Genomic DNA, 19,112 nt, shown 5'->3' with positions numbered 1-19,112 from the left:
CGGTGGGGGAGGCGGGGGTGGGCCCGCGGTCACGTGAGCCGCGCCAGCTGTGAGCGGGGGGCGGCGGCCCGGGCGCCCGAGCCTGGGGAGGGGGAAGCGCCCGACGGCCGCCTCCGCCACTGCAGCCGCAGCCCCCGATGTGGCCGCAGTGATCGCCGCCGCCGCAGCGCGCGCACCCTCGGCGGCCGCAGCATCCGCCCCGCAGAGCCCGCCGGAGCCCGCCGCCCCGCAGGTGAGCCGCAGGCACGGCCCGGGAGCACGGCCGGGGCGCACGGCCCGGGAGCACGGCCGGGGAGCACGGCCGGGGCGCACGGCGGCCGCAGCCGCCTCTCCCGGGCGTTCCAGCCGCGTCCGCCATCGCCGGCCGCCGTGCCTCGTTGCCAAGCCCCGTCGCTCCCGGCCCGCGGGCAGATGGGGGCTGGGGCAGGCTGCGGGCTCTGGGGGGCCGGGGGAGAGGCGGCCCCGGCCCGGCTTGGGGATGACCCGAGGGTGGCGGGGTGGGGGTGGGGGTGGCGCGGGACGGGAACGGGGACGGGGACGCCCCACCCCGGGGCGCGGGCACTGCCGCCTGCTTTGAGCCTGTCCCCCCGCTGTGCTCCCAATCCCGTCCTATGCCCTGACCTCTGGGTGCTTTTCCTTTTCCTTGTAGCCAAGTTGCTGCCCCGCTGGGGTGTGTGCCTGTGCCCCCCACCCCCTCCACCCCTCCACCCCTCCACTCCTCCTTCCCCCACCACCTCCATCACCCCTCCATCACCCCTCCACCCCCTCCATCCCCCACCCCTCCATCACTCCTACACCCCCTCCATCCCCCACCCCTCCATCACCCGTCCACCCCCACTCCTCCACCTCTCCATCACCCCTACACCCCCCACCCCTCCATCCCCTACCCCCTCCTACCCTCACCCCTCCACCTCTCCATTCCCCCACCCCTCCACCCCCTCCACCCCCTCCACCCTCTCCACCCCTTCCACTCCTTCCACCCCTCCACCCCTCCATCCCCCACCCCCTCCTTTCACCCCTTCACCCTCCATCCCCCACCCCCTCCTTTCCCCCACCCCTCCACTCCCTCCACTCCTTCCACCCCGCCACCTCTCCATCCCCTCACCCCTCCATCACCCCTCCACCCCCTCCGCCCTCTCCACCCCCTCCACTCCTTCCACCCCGCCACCTCTCCATCCCCCCACCCCTCCATCACCCCAACCCCCCTCCACCCCTCGGGCTGCTCCCGGGGTTCGCAGCTCTCTCGGTGGGGGCAGCGCTGGAGTGGGCCCGGCACCTTCCCGGGAGGTAGCGCACCTGCCGAACAAGGCTGCCTGGTGGGGCCCGCTGTCCTTGACCTGGCCCTGCGCCCTGCCCCCCGGGCCCTCGGGTTTGCGAGCGGGCATCGGGGCCAGGGACTGCCCTCCCCTTAAGGGCAAACGCGCGGGCTGTAGCCGTCTCGTCTATGCGGGCTGCGGGAGTTGACCCAACAGCCCCCCCCCCCCCGCCGCTCTCGGGGAGGTTCTTGGGAGCCGGGGTGGCGGGGTTCGCGGTGGCGCCCGGACCCAACTGGTGAAAGGCACCCATGCATTTCTGCTGTGGTCATGCACTTCAGTGCTCGGTTCGCTGGTCTGTCCGGACGCCCGTTACTCGGCAGCATCACTGAGTGTGGTCTGCAAAGCCGGAGGGGCGCTCGAACTTTCAGAGAATTGACAAGAACTCGGATTTAGGGGTTTCACATGGCCATTAAATGCAAGTGCGTCTGAGGAAGCCGTCGTTCGTCATTCGCAGTGACTCGAAACTGACTTGGTAGAGCTTTCTGGATGTGCTGTTCAATCTGACCTGTGATGGTCTTGAATTACACTTGCGTCCAGCTTCCCGGTGGGGTGTGTGTGTGCGTGTGCGCCAGCCGTGTTCCAGGCCTGACCACAAGATGCCACGGGTTGCAGAGGAAACCTACGTTAATTCAAAATGGCAGCATGAAAAATCAGGCCAGGCAGAAGCCTAGAGACCACAGCTAACGTCAGCTGCCCCCTGACTTAGGCCTTGGGGAAGAAATAGCCGCAGGGAAAGCTCTGGAGTGTGGCTGCAGCTGGTCCTAAGGGGTAGGAAGGGATTCTTGCAGCAGGCTAGATTTTAGGGCGCAGCAGGGTCATGGGGAGGTGAAGTGGGAAGTTTGGAGTGCTATAATTATCTTCTCCAACTTCTTGAAAGCTGAAAGACCTAATTAAAATTTTCTGTGATTTTGATCTGATTTTCTCCAGGCTCCGCTAAAGACGATTTATGTGGCTGCTTTTGTCTGTTTGATACAAAACTTCTGTTTATTTTATACCTGCAAGTGGCTCTCAAAAGACTTAAGCGTCTAGTTGTAAACATCACCCAAGGACAGTACATGACAAATACCAGGTTCTTAGAGCAAGTTTCATTGGAAGAACTGTATAGCTCCATGATCAAGCATCCAGGCATCAGAGAATGATAAATTCTTGAAAGGTGACTCATTTTAGGATTTTTTTTTTTTCCCCGTTTCATGGCTGTGCTGCCAGCCATCTTCTCATTTAGGAAAGAGGAGATGCATGAGGAGGCAAGTGTTCCAGGGATAATGAAATAGAGGATGATTAGTGCTATGGTCAGGAATGGCGAGCTGGAAGCAGCCTGGAGAGCACTCTGCTGTCAACCCTCTTTTTTCAGCCCAGGAAGCTCAATCCAGCAGGGTGATTGGGCTGCACCCAAGGTCGTATAGCTGGTTGGCAACTGGCAGTGAGAATTGAAGTCCAGGTCTCGTAACTGCCCAGGTCAGGGTTCCACATGCCACCTTTTTACAGCCTGGATTAAAGGGACAAACCTGTCATTATTAGAATGGCAAACAGAGCAATTCAAAAGCAAACTGTAACATGAATTTAAAAATCCATGGGTATTTAAAGTAAGTGGCTACATCTTAGTTTTCAAATTCAAAACCATTTAAATTCTTAAGCTCTGTGTACCTCATGTACACATTTTCCAGTGACTAGACTGCCTCTATATTTAAGCACCAAAAATGTAATTTTACTTATATTCTTTAAGATAAACACAATCTATGATTTAAAAATGCGTGGCTCGCGTTTGTGGAGAATCATTAGGTCAACTTCATTTTTTTTTTTCTTTTTTTTTCTTTTTTTATTTTATTTTTATTTTTATTTTTTTATATAAATTAATTTTTATTGGTGTTCAATTTACCAACATACAGAATAACACCCAGTGCTCATCCCGTCAAGTGTCCCCCTCAGTGCCCGTCACCCATTCACCCCCACCCCCCGCCCTCCTCCCCCTCCACCACCCCTAGTTCATTTCCCAGAGTTAGAAGTCTTTATGTTCTGTGTCCCTTTCTGATATTTCTCACACATTTCTTCTCCCTTCCCTTATATTCCCTTTCACTATTATTCATATTCCCCAAATGAATGAGAACATACACTGTTTGTCCTTCTCCGGTTACTGTGGCCAAGTTCAAAAAGGGTGTTGCCTGAGTTCTCCTCTGGGATTTTGATGGAATCTTGTCTCACATTTAGATCTTTCGTCTATTTTGAGTTTATCTTTGTGTATGGTGCAAGAGAGTGGTCCAGTTTCATTCTTCTGCATGTGGATGTCAACTTCATTTTTTAAAAGAAACCAAAGTAGGATGTGTAATAGCTTTTGAATATGTCTAATTTTAAGTAAAAGGTAAACAATGGGCCTAGTTTAAAATAACTTTGAAGCAGCTCTTTGAAGCAGAGGCTCTTTCTAGAATTTGAACTTGAATTCTCTTGGTTATATACCAGTAACCACAGATCTACTAAAGTCAAGCTGGAAAGTGTGCAGGGGTTAGTATTTGCAAGGAGGTGGTGAGGATACAAAATATCTCTTGTGGGCATTCCATATCTGCAGAAGGAGAAGGTGCATGGGTTGCAGGGAACAAGGAGAATAATTTGCAGTGGTGAAGTGGATAGGAGCTAGGTATGGATGATTATGTGCAAGTACAGACAGATGATGATACCATGTATGCTGTTTAAAAAAAGGATAAGTTGCGTTAGAGTGTGAACGTGAATATTCATTCACTTAAATTCCCCTGATATGCCAAGGATATTTAAAATCACGAATTTAGGAAATACTTAACTATGTGCAATTTGTGTTTGTTGGGGAACAATAAGCCAAAGTTATTTTTAAAAAGTCTTCAAAATCTCTTTATCCAGCAATAACCAGTCCTTAGGAATGAATGAGAGCCTAGGTCTGTGCTGATTCAATAGCCAGTAGCCACGTGTGGCTATTGAGCACTTGAAATGTGGATAGTCTGAACTGAGATGTGTGAACTACACACCACATTTAAATATTTATATGAAAAGAATTCAAAATATCTCATTAATTGTGTATTGATTATATATTTAATATTTTAGATATATTCAGTTTAAATAAAATATGTTATTAACAGTAGTTTCACCAGTTTCTTTTTTTTAGGTGTGGCTCCTAGAAAACATAAAATTATTATTATTTTTTTATATTTTTTATTGGAGTTCAATTTACCAACATATAGCATAACACCCAGTGCACATCCTGTCAAGTGCCCCCCTCAGTGTCCATCACCCAGTCACCCCATCCCCCCGCCCACCTCCCCTTCCACTACCCCTTGTTCATTTCCCAGAGTTCAGAGTCTCTCATGCTTTGTCAGCTTCTCTGATATTTCCCACTCATTTTATCTCCTTTCCCCTTTAATCTCTTTCACTGTTATTTATATTCCCCGAATGAATGAGACCATATAATGTTGGTCTTTCTCTGATTGACTTACTTCACTCAGCATAATACCCTCCAGTTCTATCCACGTTGAAGCAAATGGTGGGTATTTGTTGTTTCTAATGGCTGAGGAATATTCCATTGTATACATAGACCACATCTTCTTTATCCATTCATCTGTCGATGGACACCGAGGCTCCTTCCACAGTTTGGCTATTGTGGACATTGGGGTGCAGGCATCCTGCCGTTTCACTGAATCTGTATCTTTGGGGTAAATCCCCAGCAGTGCAATTGCTGGGTTGTAGGGTAGCTCTATTTGAAAACATAAAAATATATTATGTGGTTTGCATCTGTCTTTCATTACACTGTGTTGGTCTAGATCATTAACAGAAAAGTGGAGGTTGGTTAGGATGTGTGGTACTGTTCACAGAACTGGGTGTGTATAGAAGCTGGATGGAGACAGAGTGGATGGAGAAGGACTACCAGGAGTACGTGCTCAGGGACCCTTGGTAATCGGAGAGCATGAGTATGGAGTGTGCTGGGCCTGCTGAGTTATGAGACTCCTGAGGTGGAAAGAACAGTGTATGGGGATCCAAGATTTGGAATCTATGGAATTGTGGTTGGCAGGGGTTGTGGTGGTGGGACAGGAACCAAGATGGTGGAAAGGTAGCATGGACACAACTGTAAATCACACTGGAAAGTAACTTCCGAGTCTGAGATGTCTGGTTTCACAAATATATCTAGCACATTGAAATGAGATGAACAGATCTCATTCAGGGTTTTAGCTCTGGTTCTGCCTCTAATTAGAGGTGTGACCTTGAGCAAATCATTCATTGAGATGCTTCTCAGTCACCTTCTTTTTAAAATGAGATGAACAAGGGCTGTCCACCAACTAGCTAGGTGGTTTCCATGGGATGAGATATGGCATATTAAAATACAGGGATTTATTAGAATTTAAATTACTTTATTACAACACTACACACTTTTACTTCTACATGTGTGCATAGGAGAACTACAACAACCGAAAGACCAGCCTTCTTCTGGTTCTACCAATATGTGTTTTAAAAATTTAAATTTTTGAGTAATAATATTTTGGGAGGAGATTAGGAATGAGTTGGAGATCTGCACAGATTCCTCCCCTGTTCTCCCCATCCTAAATAGTTAATTATCCCAACAACATATGTTGTTTAATACATCCTTTCAGGGATCCCTGGGTGGCGCAGCGGTTTGGCGCCTGCCTTTGGCCCAGGGCGCGATCCTGGAGACCCGGGATCGAATCCCACATCGGGCTCCCGGTGCATGGAGCCTGCTTCTCCCTCTGCCTGTGTCTCTGCCTCTCTCTCTCTCTCTGTGACTATCGTAAATAAATAAATAAAAAACCTTTAAAAAATTAAAAAAAAATACATCCTTTCACCTTGGTTTCTTTTTTTTTTTTAAAAATTTTATTTATTATTTATGATAGTCATCACAGAGAGAGAGAGAGAGAGGCAGAGACACAGGCAGAGGGAGAAGCAGGCTCCATGCACCGGGAGCCCGACGTGGGATTCGATCCCGGGTCTCCAGGATCGCGCCCTGGGCCAAAGGCAGGCGCCAAACCGCTGCGCCACCCAGGGATCCCTCACCTTGGTTTCTTTTTTCTTTTTCTTTTTTTTTATTTATTCATGAGAGACACACAGAATGAGAGAAGCAGAGACATAGGCAGAGGGAAAAGCAGGCTCCATGCAGGAAGCCCGACGTGGGACTTGATCCCGGGACTCCAGGATCACGCCCTGGGCTGAAGGCAGGCGCTAAACTGCTGAGCCACCCAGGCACTCCTCTCCTTGGTTTCAAATTCAACCTTCATCATACCCTAATTTCCTATATTATATGGGTATATTTCAGTAGTGTCGGCTCTGTTAATCTGTCTGTTCTTGCATGAGTATTAAACTGTTATAATTACTGAAACTTCATAACATGGTTTAATACCATGGGCAAGTCTTTCCTCATTAGTTTTCATTTATGAAACTTCTTGGCTTCTCCCAAATCCTTTCTAGATGAGCTTCAGGATCATTTTTTATCAGGTTGTATCCAAGATTGATTGCTGCCTAGTGACCCCATGGATTAATGTAGGAAAGACTGACACCTCCATATAGCTTCGGATCTTTACATCAAAGCACAGGCATCTCTCCCTGCCCTTCAGATCTTCTCCTAGGTCCCCATAAAGCCTTATAATTTTTTTCATTGAGAATTTGTACATCTCTCTCTAGTAAACTTGTCAGAAAATGGGAAGAAGCCCTATAAAGAAAACTGTAAAACTTGACTAATGGGTTTAGAATCTCATGCCAACAGAGACATTTCCTGCCTTTGGATGGCAAGGTAGAGTCAGGGTGGTTAGGGCATTTTGGAGTCTGGGTTCTTCCTCTACTACTTTCTTATTATATGACTCTGGGCAAGACTTAACCACTGTTGATCTCAATTTTCTCATCCTTAAAAAGGAGAAAATAAGGGATGCCTGGGTGGCTTAGTCAGTTAAGTGTCTGACTTCACTCAGGTCATGATCTCAGGGTCCTGAGATTGTGCCCAGTGTCAGGCTCCACGCTCAGCCTGGAGTCTGCTTCTTCCTCTTCCTCCACCCCTCCTCCTGCCTTGTGAGCACTCTCTCTCTCAAGTAAATGAATAAAATCTTTTAAAAAAAAAAAGGGAGGGGGATAGTAATACCTTTGTGATGTGGTTATTGTGTGTTATTTATTTATATATTATATATATCTATATATATTGCTTATCATGTTACTAAGCACATAATGAATGCTTTATACTCTCAATAATAGTAATAGTAATATATAAGATTGTAAGATTTTATGCATTTTACATTATTACATGGAATAATGTAAGATTTTGTGATTTTGATTATTTTAGTTATTCCTGTCAAATGAATCTATAAATCAGTATCATGTTTAGATCATAGGTCCAGAGAGGCCCTGGAAATATTTCAAGAGGCCAAATTTTTATTTATTTTTATTTTTTAAAAATATTTTTTAAATTTATTCGAGAGAGAGAGAGAGAGAGAGAGAGAGGCAGAGACATAGGCAGAGGGAGAAGCAGGCTCCATGCAGAGAGCTGGATGTGGGACTCAGTCCTGGGTCTCTGGGATCATGCCCTGGGCTGAAGGCGGCGCTAAACCGCTGAGCCACATGGGCTGCCCTTTGCCAAATTTTTAAAGAGTTCAGCTGAACTTAGGAAACCAATGAATGGAAGAGCTAAGAAATGTAAAAGGCAGTTACCAGGGGTGAAGTAGGATATGTACTTGCTCTGTCTCTGAGGTAGATTGGCCACAACCCTTGAGCACTTTGTTCCTGCCCTGTACCAGGAATAGGCACATCCTTTTCCATCATTCTGTGTCTCTTCTACCCTCACTGTCATCCATACTCCCAGGCTGGGCCTCATATGGAACGATCTTCTCAGCAATCCATAAGGATGATTACAAAGCTCTTGTAGTGGAAGGGATGCCTAAGATCACATGTCCCATTCCCTTTGGGACAAGGGAGCAACCTGCCATCCAAGAAGGCAAGAGTGATGTAGGCATTAATCGCACCCTCCTTTAGAAGCTTCCCACATCATCAGCCCAACCTGGGATGGTGGTGAACTGAACTGGATGGAATGTCAGGTTACTAAGTCAGGGTGCATGGGAGGGGAAGGTGCTAAGGGCTGACCAGCTTGAGCCTCACTTGAAACAGAGAGAGGGAACTTGAGAAGGTTAATGTTCCTTCTTCTTCTGTTCTTTTTTTTTTTTTTTAATGAGTTAAACCATTTCTTTTTTTTTTTTTTTTTTTAATTTTTAAGATAGTCACACACAGAGAGAGATAGAGGCAGAGACACAGGCAGAGGGAGAAGCAGGCTCCATTCACTGGGAGCCCGACGTGGGATTCGATCCGGGGTCTCCAGGATCGTGCCCTGAGCCAAAGGCAGGCGCCAAACCGCTGCGCCACCCAGGGATCCCCTTCTTCTGTTGTTCTTAATAGTTATATATTTAGTCTAACTCTCCCAGGGCTTAATATACTCCCCTTAAGTGAGTTACATATTTTAGAAAGCTCCTATAAGCATTTCTAGTCATTATTTTAAGTTGGGTTGCTGCCCTTCTCTCTCGGTTGTGTTCATGAGCACCTCTTCTAGGTGATAAAGACCTTGAAAATCTCGTTTTAGTTCTATTTTTCCCTTGGGTTGAACAAGGTGCTTGCAGGTGGCTAGGGGCTCAAAATACAAATTGGTAATTCATCTGACTTCTTAAAAATTCTGATTAAATAATGTAGTGATCAGAGGCTCTTCTGAATATCTTTTTCTCCTCTCAAAGTACAACCTTAGTTGTATTTTTAAATTGCACTTAGAAGTGCCCTAATGACCTGAAAGAATTAAGTGAAATGTCTTTCTTAAACACTAAAGGAATCAGATTTTTTAAATAATTAAAAACCCAGTAAAGTAATGTGAGCTTGCTATAAATTTAAAATGACATAACTAGGTAAAGTAAAATTTAAAGCTTCTATCTCTGTATCCCATCCTTACCTGCACTGCCAATTCTCATTATATATATATATATATATATTTAAGATTTTATTTATTCATGAGAGACACAGAGAGAGTGGCAGAGACATAGGCAGAGGGAGAAGCAGGCTTCCTGCAGGGAGCCTGATGTGGGACTTGATCCTGGGATTTCAGGATCACACCCTGAGCTAAACGCAGGCTCATTCAACCACTGAGCTACCCAGGTGTCCCTCAGTTAGATATTAATCCATAAATCCTTTAAGGTTCTTTTATCTCTCTTTTTTTCTTTTGTATATACTTATATTTACATAAATGTGTGTACATATATATGTATATACATATATACATGCATATATTCACATATATGAACACAAGTTTCTGTTGATAGTAAAATGGGATATATTTTCTAATAGTAAAACACAGCAAATAGCTCTGGCATTAATGGATATTTACAATGTAGTTTTTAGGTCAAATTTTGCTAGGTGCGATAAAGTAATTCTCTGGTTACCAGCAAGATTTAAATCTTACTAATTTTTTTCCTTCTGTAGGAAACGAATATTTAGCCAATTTTTAACAGGGACAGTGTAAATCACCATTTTAAGAATGAGAAGAGTTTTTGAAATCCCAGTTTGCAGAGTTAACAGGTACATATCAAATCACATTAATGGGAAAAGACCAGAATAGACAATGCATTATTTAGATGGGAGAAGAAAACAGATGGTGGGAATAGGAAGGTCGTAATTAAAAGCAACCTTGCCAAATTAGTGGACACAATGGCAGCAATGTGAGAAATGAGAACAGAAGGAAATGAAAGGATCCTAGATGTGGTTTGCTTAGTAGCTTCTAGATCTTTCTCACAGAGAATGCTTTTGGCAGCTAACCACACACCTGCCTATCTCAAACACATTCTTCTTCTTCATCTCCATTACCATTATGCTTCAAGAACTTTTGTTTTTTAAGAACAAATTAAAGGAGCAAACCTTGAATGTTTCTCTATTCTGTGTACACTACGTGCATTACCTCGTTTAATCCCCATAGTAGTTCGTGGTGAATGGACATCATGGCTCACTGTATAAATGAAGAATTAGTAAGTAGAGGAGCTGTACCAGAGAGATTAATTTAACTGCACAGTCTAACTTATATCATTATGCAAGTCACTTGTTTTTTATGTTACTATGAAAGATGGAAAACGTCTTCCAACCTGCCATGAATACATACATGGAAGGAAGAAAACATCTTCCTTACAATGAACTGGAGGTGACTATATTTTTCTATATTTTTCTAATTTGGCAAGCTTGAGTGGGAAATTAATCTTGCCTCTTTCCTAAAATTAAAAATAAATTGTCATATCCATGAGAAATGGATGCCATTCAACTAATTTCTCCTCTTCCTTTTTTTTTTTAAGATTTTAATTTATTTATTTATGAGAGACACAGACAGGTAGAGACATAGGCAGAAGGAGAAGCAGACTCCTTGCAGGGAGCCTGATATGGCACTCAATCCCAGGACCCTGGGATCACGACTTGAGTCAAAGGCAGACGTTCAAACATGAGCCACCCAGGTGCCGCTCTCCTCTTTCCTTCACTCTGAAATCCCTAAAAGGGCTCTTATTTTTTTTTTTTTTGACTCAGATTCTCACTTTCTATCCAAGGCAGAGGAATCATAATAGTCACCAATCTTGCGGCCTGAGTTTTCTTATAAATGATACCATATTTTAAATACCCCAGAGTGATGGACAGACTGCTGGGTGTGGTGGGATTTTTGCAGATGGTCCTTGAATTCACATGAGCCATATATATTTACACTACTGTTTTTCAAATATATAAGGATTCCCTTGCCATTTAGTATATACAAATCCATTGGAAGGGTTACCAAATTCATAACATATATTCATTATGTATTTCCCAGCCAACTATAATGACTCTTATGTGGAGGTTTCCGTGAAAATTTTTTGACATTTATAAGTTGGAAAACATCATATTAGAATATTTTGCATTATAGAGAAGTTCTGGAGTGATTTGAAGAATACTTTTGTGATGTGACCTTTCGCCACTTATCCTATGAATAAATGCAGATTAATGGACAACATTCCATTTGACTATATCTAGAAAGCTCTACATTTCCTTAGTTATTAGTTTGTCACATGAATCATTCAGTTAGACGTTTTGCTTTATTCATATTTCTCATTGTGACCATTTATTGCAAATAAGGCAGAATCAGATTTTTCCCAAAGGTAAAATGAGTTCATTTGCCATGACTGAGTTATACTGTTCACCCCAGTTCCCGGGTCTCTACCTTGTTGTAAGACCATATTTATTACCTGAAATGAGTTAGGAAAATAGATTGTGATTGCAACTCTTAATTTTCTTTTTTAAAAAAATATTCTCATTACAAATTCTGTACTTTCCTGTGGGAAATTTGAAAATGCCCGAATACATGGAGGTTAAGAAATTGTGATTCTGGGATTCCTGGGTGGCGCAGTGGTTTGGCGCCTGCCTTTGGCCCAGGGTGCGATCCTGGAGACCCGGGATCGAATCCCATATTGGGCTCCTGGTGCATGGAGCCTGCTTCTTCCTCTGCCTCTCTCTCTCTCTCTCTCTCTCTCTCTGACTATCATAAATAAATAAATTTAAAAAAAATTTTAAAAAAAAGAAATTGTGATTCTACAACCCAGAGATACTATGACTCTTAAAAATTTTGTTGCATTTCCTTATGATCTTTTTGCATCATCTATTTAGATAATACATAATTTGAATGATACTGTATTTAATTTGTGTGACCTCTTTTCATTTCACCAGCTTGATTCTGTGTATTTATATATTTTCCAGCTTTCCATGATATGTATAGATAGCCAATTACATATTATGTGTTTGTTTTGTTCTTTTGATTCTTACCATCTAAATGGCTGTATTTTGGGGGAGGTGAATGAAGCAGCAGTGGCCCATTAAATTATTAGGGGTTATGATGAAGTTGAATAGTTGTTAATTACCTGAAATTTTAGTTATTTAATTTAATTAATTAATTAATTAATTTATTTTTTTGAGAGAGAGCGAGTATTTGTGTGCATGAGCAGGGGTGTGGAGGGCAAAGGGAGAGAATCTTTTTAAATTTATTTTTTATTTTTTTATTTTTTAATATTATATTTACTCATGAGAGATACAGAGTGAGAGAGAGAGGCGCAGAGACACAGGCAGGGGGAGAAGCAGGCTCCATGCAGGGAGCCCGATGCGGGACTTGATCCCAGGGCTCCAGGATCATGCCCTGGGCTACAGGCGGCGCTAAACCGCCTCGCCACCGGGGCTGCCCGAGAATCTTTTTTTAGAGATTTATTTATTTATTTTGAGAACAGGGTGGGTGGGGAGAGGCAGAGGGAGAGAGAGTTTCCATGCCCATTGCAGATCCCAACTTGGGGCCTGATCCCACAACCCTGAGATCACGACCTGAGGTGAAACCAAGAGTCCAGTGCCCAACTGGCTGCACCACACAGGCACTCTGATAGAAAGAATCTCAAGCAGACTCTATACCCAGGGTGGAGCCCAATGTGGGGCTGGATCTCATGACCCTGAGATCATGACCTGATCTGAAACCAAGAGTTGGACCCTCAACTGACTGAGCTACCCAGGTACCCTGGTTTTATAATTTTAAATAGGCACTCGTTTCTTCTAGCTAATAACATTTATTGCAGTATTTTTGAAATGAGTAACAAACAAGTCTGTGGTCATTTCAATCATTAAGAAAAAAGCATGCAGAGGATATTTCTTAACTGTCTTGCTGGTTTAGAAATATTCAGCTACTTGAAATGATATTTAACTCTTCTTTTCTGACTCATATTCTCACTTTCTATCCAAGGTAGAGAAGTCATGATAGTTGCCAATCTTGCATCTGTTAAATGAACGCTTTTTTTTAAAAGGCATTTTTAAAGAGTTGGATGAAACTTCATTTCTTTAAAGTGGTAAAAAATGCAAAACATTGAAATAACCATTAACAATTCATATCTTCCTGATTATCGTGTACCCTCATTTTCCTGTGTTAAGTCTAGAGACCAAGAAAGCATAGGCTCCTACACTTCTACTTGTCCTACTAGGGAAAAGAAAACCCTGCTCCCTCAAGTCAACCAGGGCTGGGTTTCACCCAGCTTCAGCAGAGAGTATTGCTGCCAAGCTGTTGCTGAATTCAGCAACAGTCAATTAAAATTAAATGGTTTCTTAAAAATAAATTTGGGAAACGAGAAGCAGAAAGTTGATGGCCTTTGAGGCTGGGGGATGCCTTGGAGGGGCAGTTATTGTATTGTTATATGTGTGCTGAATGTTTCCACAAACAGCCAGGCAGAAAAAATGAATAATGCTTTTGAGGAGCAAAGAGGTTAAACAACCTGCACTCATGGGTATTGCACACCAGTCTGAACTGGCTGCATCAGAATCACCTGGGCATTTGTTAGAAATAGCCTTCCTGTGATCTCAGCCTACATCTACTGAATAAAATCAACAAGGAGGGTGTGTCTAGGAATCTGCCATTTTAAGAAACTCCCCAGATGATTTTGATGCATGATCAAATATAAATACCATGAATTAAACCACAGCATGGGAACACCTTGGCAAAATTAGATTTTCCTGCTCTTTTTCTCTCTTTAAAGGTAAAATAGATATGTTCCTTCCCCTTTATTTATTCAACAAACATTTATTGAGGTCTTATTATGTGCCAGTCTGTGTGCTAGATGCCAGGGAAACAGGGCTTATGTAAGAGTTCTTGCCTTCATGGTACTTATAGTCTGATGAGAAGAGAGACAGGCATTTTGAAACTTGAGGAAGTTTCCCCCATTGCATAAACATACAAGACAAACTAAGGTCTTTCTCCATCCTCCTGCCCCAATAATAATCCTTCCTCAAAGAGGTATCTGAGCCCTAGACAAGTTACAAGTATAACTCGAAGAAAACATTCCTTGTATTAGATCAGTCCAGTGCTATTTCTAGCCTCAAAAGAATTTTGAACATCTCATGTGCTCTGCTTTATTTATTTTTTTTTAAGGATTTATTTTTTAAGTTTAGAGGAAGAGAGAGAAAGCACATGTGCTCTCAGGGCGAGGGAGAGAATCTCTCACAGACACCCTGCTGAGTAGAGCCCAACTCAGGGCCCGATCTCACAACCCTCAGATCAGGACCTGAGCCAAAATGAAGAGTTGGTTACTTAACCAACTGAGCCATCCATGCGCTTTACTTTAAAATGTTATTTATTATGGAAAATTATAAGCATATACCAAAGTAAAGAGAACAGTATAGTAAACCACTGCGCACCCATTACCCAACCTCAGCCATCTTTATTACATAGCCAACCTTGTCTCATCTGAACTGTCACCCTTTCTTTCTACCCTGGATTACTTTCAGTATATCTTTTCACATGGAAATATTCCAGTATGTATCTCTAAAAGATTTGGGCTCTTTTTCAGACATAACCACAATGGCATAGTATCTAAAACAAGAATTCCTTAATGTCTTCAAATATTCAATCAGTATTCACATTTCTCCAAATGTTTTATAAAGTTTTTATATCGTTTATTTAAATCAGGATCCAAATAAATTCCATTCAGTGCTGATGTATCTCTTAAGTAACTTTGTCTCTTAATCTCTTTTTTCCTTTCAGTTCTTGTTGTTGTTGAAGAAATCAGATTTACCCTATAATTTCTCCTAGTCTAGGCTTTCCTCATTGCCTCCCGATGGTGTCATCTGCATTCTCTGTAAACTGATAGTTAAGAACTGGAGACACTATCACTCCAGTTTGATTCTTTATGGGCATTTTAGTTACACTTTGGACCATGTGTCGCTGTGCCAGGTGTAAACTGTTGGTGAGAAAGGGTGAGGAGCCATAGGAGGGATTGGTGTAATGGTGGCAAACCATCACCAGTGAGTAAGAAAGAGGAAAGTAAACATTATACAGCCGCAGGACCTGGTGTCACTGTATACAGCCGCAGACCTGGTTTTCCACATGCTCTCATATAAATGCAAGTGCTATGGTGTGCTTGGGGGATTAGTTCCATTTTCACATGTGGAAACTCTGGTGCAGAGAGTTCATGACCTTCCTGTGTCTTACAGTTGGTGGGTAGAGTCAGATATGAACAAAGGTCTGCTTGTCTTGAAGCCTATCATTCTCTTGCCTCTGTATACACTGGGCTACAGGGCCAAGTAGGCAATGTAAATGAGTACAATTGACTCAACATTGAAAAAAGAAAGAAAAAAAGCACCAGCCCTAGGATGATGCTAAGTGCCACTATATTGTCCTTAGTGTCAGCGGGTGTAGGGGAATGTGGGGAAGAGCCCCTGCTCAGCTCCTGTCTTGATATCATGCAGGAATGTGCACCCAGTGTTGCCAGATGTTTTGAGTTTTTGGAAGTCAAGTATCTGAATATCTATGAAAAATCTTTAGATTTAAAAATGTCAGCTGCCAGTTCAGATTTTAAAAAACATGACCTAGGACAACACCCTGAACCAAGCCTGCCACCCCCTTCCCACCTCATGCTGCTCAGAGGTATGTCACCTGAAGGTTGGGGCTGATGACTGGGGCAATTAACTGTCCCAGGAAGGTGTTGCCCCTGAAATTAGAGAAAAGGCCAAGACATCAAGTGACAACAGACCAGATCTTCAAGAAGTGACAGAGCGTTTAGATACTTCAAGGGAAAAAGCCAGTTTCTGAAGTCTGAACAGATCAGACCCTGACAAAGGAACCACCCTCCTTGTGTACCTTTCCTCATCCTCCTGAGGACTGAGTCCTCACTGTGTCCCAGATGGCATTCTGAGCATTTTGTAAGTATTTGCAAGCTTCAACTCATTTTAGCCTCTCCACAGCCCTGTCATTATCCTGTCGTGGAAACGTAGCAGGGCTCTGAGATTCCAACCTACTGTGACTCCACAGCCTGCTTGCTCACTTACTGCCCTATGTGGTCTTTCTTCCATTAAATAGTTCCTCGTTCAAGGCATTGAGTATTAGAAACTGCAGTTCTCTGGCTGTGGACTCCCAAAGCCTGATGCTGTACTATCCTGAGCTTTCAACAAAACAGTAGGATTTTCTTTCTTTGAGGCATGGCTTGATGAGCCTTTCGTCGGTTCTGGTTAGCATTTACATCCAGTTCCAAGTGAGACAATTCCTTTCCCAAACACTCTTTTGATTCCTTACTATTCCACAGCCTATTCCAATAGGCACATGACAAAGAAACCAGTTCTTTCGTTTGTTCTGTTTTTACTTCAGCAGGAATATCAATAATTAAAGGAACTTAACAGTAAATAAAATAATGCAATAAAATAATGTCTCCCTGGCTTTTCTGGAAGCTGGTGACTCACAGACACTGGATTTCAGCTCACCCAGCCCTCTCAGTAAAGCTGGGAGCTTGCAGAGCCAGGAAGCCTCGCCGGACCTCTGACTTGCATTTTGTGTGCAAGTAAAGGCACTTTGTCACCATCCCTTGTGAGACAGTTAATAAACCTATAGCTTGTAGAGACGGTCCTTTTCTTCCTCTCAGGCAGTTTAAGGCTTTCCTCTTGCTGGGTCAGGTGACGGATGAGGGACACTCTGGAGCTTCCCTGACATAAAAGGGCAGGGCAGTTAAGCCCCCGCCCGCCGGGCCTGACCATTCATGCACTTCAATAACAGCTTCCAGGACTCAGGACAAAGACCGGTTCTCGATTGCGGCTTCCTCCCTCCTGTCTAGACATTCTGCGAGTGGTCTCCTAGTTACAGGGCTGCGGTGCCCCAGCCCTGCACGTCTGCACAGCCAGGGGGTGGGGTGCAGCCCCCTTGCGGGGGACCCCAGGGGCGCTCCAGCATCTTGTCCCCACGAGGAGCCGTGACTCCTGAAAGTCTGCTAGGGAGGACAGTGGTGGTTAGGACCAGCTTGGGGACTTCACCCCAGCGGCGGCACCTACCCTAATGCTGTGGGGTTGCGGTACCCACCGCCTCTAGCCATATGTGGCTGTAGAATTAAAAGATTTTTTGGTAAAATCTACATAACATAGATTTATCATCCTAACATCACTTTTTAAGTGCACAGTTTAGTCGTGTTAAGTGTACTCGCCTTGTGCAACCGATCTCCAGAACTTTTTTGGCCTGCAAAGCTGAAAGTGTATCTGCCCCCCCTGCCGCCCCCCTTAAACAACTCCCCAGGCCCCTTCCTCCCAGCCGCTGGCAGCCACCTTTCTACTTCCTGTCCCTGTGTATGAATTGACTACTCCAGAAGCCTCTTACAGGTGAGATTATACAGTATTTGCTTTGGTGTGATTGGTTTATTTCACTTAGTATAATAAGCACTATTTAGGTTTAAATTAATTAAAAATTCAGCTCCGGATGTGCACTAGCCATATTTCAAGTACTCAGTAGCCCCATGTGGCCAGTGGCCATCATATTGGACAGCACAGACACAGAACATTTTCATTATTGCAGAAATTTCTCTTGGACAGGGCTCATCTAAAAGCAGATGGGTGGTTTATACAGACAAGTGCTGGAGACAGGGGCTGGGAGAAGGAAAGTACTAGCTGTTTTTTTCTCACCATTACAGCTAATGAATAATCTGATTCCTCCCTGCCCCCTGCCCCCAAATAGTACCGGCTACCTGATGTTTTAATAATTGCAACTCCCATCCTTATCCCAGCCCTAAATCTTCCAGCATCATGGAGCAAGAAAAATAATGCAGTTTGAGAAAATACACAGTACAGATTACAGATAAATGTACTTTAAAATATTCTTATTGAGTACATCTCAGGAAATGCCTGTCAGTTTAACCATCTATGGGAGTTGAATAAGAGTGTTTCATTAATTGGAACTATCCAGTTTATCGCTAACTTGGCAAGAATCCTAATTGGTATTTATCACAAAGAAGCCTTATTTGGTAGACCTACCCTCGAAGCTGTTGCTTTTAAAGATTTTTTGCTTGAGGCCCACGGTAAGAGAAATGTTGTATCTCAACCCAGGGCATACACACACTTTGTGTGTATCTATACCCGAACTTAAAGTTCCTTGGAACAACACTTAACCTTCTTAAGTGTGATGCATACATTCTTTTATTTAAAAAAAATGCTTGCCTATTCAAAACACTGATCCCAGGGATCCCTGGGTGGCGCAGCGGTTTAGCGCCTGCCTTTGGCCCAGGGCGCGATCCTGGAGACCCAGGATCAAATCCCACGTCGGGCTCCCGGTGCATGGAGCCTGCTTCTCCCTCTGCCTATGTCTCTGCCTCTCTCTCTCTCTGTGACTATCATAAATAAATAAAAATTTAAAAACAACAACAACAAAAAAAAAACAAAACAAAAAAACCCAAACACTGATCCCATGCACTAAATTGATTTTGTAACCCTCAAAAGGGCCACAACATACAGTTTGGAAAACACAGTTTTAGCTATACCAAGCTATTCCTGGAATAGCTTTAGCTATTCAGGCCTGGGATGTAGTGCTGCCCCCCATCCCCTCCTTGGGTCCCCATGACTCCAAAAATGGCTTACAAATCAAAACAAGCAAGTTTTTGGAGCACCTGGGTGGGTGGCTCAGTAGTTGAGCATCTGCCTTTGGCTTAGGTCGAGATCCTGGGGTCCTGGGACCGAGTCCCACATCAGGCTCCCTACAGGGAGCAAGAAGCCTGACTCATGGCTGGACCCTGAGATCATGACCCAAGCAAAAGACAGGCACTCAAGAGACAGAACCAGCCAGGTGCCCCCAAAACAAGCAAGTTTTTTAAAAAACCTTTGATCATGGCTTTGCTTCTAAGTGAGTTCTGTCCATTGGTTTAAGTAGAGAGTATTATGATAGAATCCATTATCAAATGGTTGTACTGTGTTTTCCAAAGCCAAATAAACAATACTTTTTCATACAGAAGATTTCTTTCTTTTTTTTTTTTTTTAAGATTT

The 19,112-nt window shown here is 43.8% G+C and overlaps 1 protein-coding gene across 1 annotated transcript in view; it reads left to right on the top strand.

Moving 5' to 3' along the window:
* Nucleotides 1-24: 24 nt before the first annotated feature.
* SCRN1 (secernin 1) overlaps nucleotides 25-19,112 on the top strand; it is a 65,010-nt gene continuing 45,922 nt past the window's right edge. Inside the window, exon 1 of the mRNA XM_055314844.1 lies at nucleotides 25-232. The gene's annotated coding sequence lies outside the window, so the exon portion shown is untranslated. The remainder of the gene's footprint in view (nucleotides 233-19,112) is intronic.

Source organism: Nyctereutes procyonoides, unplaced genomic scaffold (genome assembly GCF_905146905.1).
Source record: "Nyctereutes procyonoides isolate TBG_1078 unplaced genomic scaffold, NYPRO_anot_genome, whole genome shotgun sequence".
Classification (NCBI taxonomy): domain Eukaryota; kingdom Metazoa; phylum Chordata; class Mammalia; order Carnivora; family Canidae; genus Nyctereutes; species Nyctereutes procyonoides.
This window is presented reverse-complemented; position numbering and strand designations above follow the sequence as displayed.